At 41.2% G+C, this 1,665-nt stretch overlaps 1 pseudogene; it reads right to left on the bottom strand.

Moving 5' to 3' along the window:
- Positions 1-941: 941 nt before the first annotated feature.
- Positions 942-1,058, bottom strand: LOC136646753 (5S ribosomal RNA; annotated as a pseudogene).
- Positions 1,059-1,665: the final 607 nt, after the last annotated feature.

The following is a 1,665-nucleotide window of genomic DNA, read 5'->3' as shown; positions in this document are numbered from 1 at the left end:
TCCAAAAAAGTGATGATGGAAGAACCTCAGTAACTATTGGATCTGGCTTAGAGCTTGGGGACAGAGAGGATAGTTGATTCTCTTTTTAAGAGCATAATATAGATATTTCAGCTTAAATAAATAAATATATTCATTGATTCTGTACCATCATCATCAACCATTGTTGCATTGCCTTACATCAATAACTTAAAATTCTCTCTCTCTCTCTCTCTCACACACACACACACACACACACACACACACACACACACACACACTCCTGTATCAGAACAATCTTGAATGATGAAAACATTGTAATTATATAACTGCTGTGGAAACAAGAGGTGGGGAGTGCTCTTTTTTGTATTTTCTAATGAAAATAGAAAAGCAAGCCATATAATTTACACAGACTTTTGTTGGTCAGGTTCAATTATACACTATTCTTATGTTTTCCCAATTGTGCTTCTTGGGGATATGGTTCTGTTTAGTTTTTAGATTTTGTTTTGCTGAGATGACAAGGGGGTATTTAAACCCAAGGGTGTTTTGGTTATTTAATTCCCACATCGTGGACCATTTTGCAGTGAAAACAGCTACAAATGTTTTCTGTGGTTTAATTTTTTAGAAATTTGTCTTCTAGAATCATTCAGCTCCCAACTCTAAATTTCCTCAAATAACTTATTGCTCTTTGGAATGATCTTTTTTTTTTTTTTAACTTGGGTCACCTTCCTTCTCTTCATTTCCATTGCATACCGTAATAAACTGAATCCTCTGTAAATGTCCGTACAGCCCATCAAGTGAGGCTGGTGTAAACTTGATGGATGTGGACAATGAGGTCTTGACCATTACCTATATAATCCAAAGAGGCATATTTTGCATTTCAGTCTTCAAAGCACAGAATGATTTCATTGTGGTCCATTAAAAAATATGGTTGGCAACCTTCAGTCTCGAAAGACTATGGGATAAGCCTACAGCACCCAGTATTCCCAGGCGGTCTCCCATCCAAGTACTAACCAGGCCTGACCCTGCTTAGCTTCCAAGATCAGACAAGATCGGGCATGTGCAGGGTAACAGTTGCTGGGTTATTAAAAAAAATAACAGGCTAAATAGGATTTTAGCACCTGAAAAACAAAGGACAATATAATGGGAACTGGTGATGTGTGTAGTTCTCTGGACATTACCTAAAAAGTTGACTTCTTTCTTCTTTAAAGGTCAAGCAAGAAAATTGGAAACCCGATTGGAAGAATAAAAGCCTATTAGCAAATGCAAATTGTTGTCCATAGTTCATATACCATTCCACATGTTACAGCCCAAGTTCTGCTATTTTATTGTGAATGGGAATCCAACAGCATAATCCTAACCTGCACTGGTATAGCCAGGCCAAAGTAGCCTGCACTGTATCCTGAACAGGTTAGGAGACTGCTGGGAGTCACCCTGAAGTACTGGGATATTTTTCCTATTTAGATGGCACAACTCTGAGCAGCCCAGTGCAACATCAGGCCAGCCAGGATGGGGATTAGGAAACGGCATGCACTGCCGCTGCCAATGCTGCCTCTCCTGAACTTGACCCACCCCCACCCATCCTGCCCTCCCCCACCCAAAAATGCCCCTGCCCCTCCCCACCCCAGGCCCTCCTGCCCTGCCCAGGTTGCCCATCATCACACTCATCTGAGCCAGCCTGCGTGGGAT

This window comes from Tiliqua scincoides, chromosome 3 (assembly GCF_035046505.1).
Source record: "Tiliqua scincoides isolate rTilSci1 chromosome 3, rTilSci1.hap2, whole genome shotgun sequence".
NCBI lineage: Eukaryota > Metazoa > Chordata > Lepidosauria > Squamata > Scincidae > Tiliqua > Tiliqua scincoides.
Note: the sequence above shows the minus strand (reverse complement) of the source record. Positions and strands in the feature narration are given on the sequence as shown.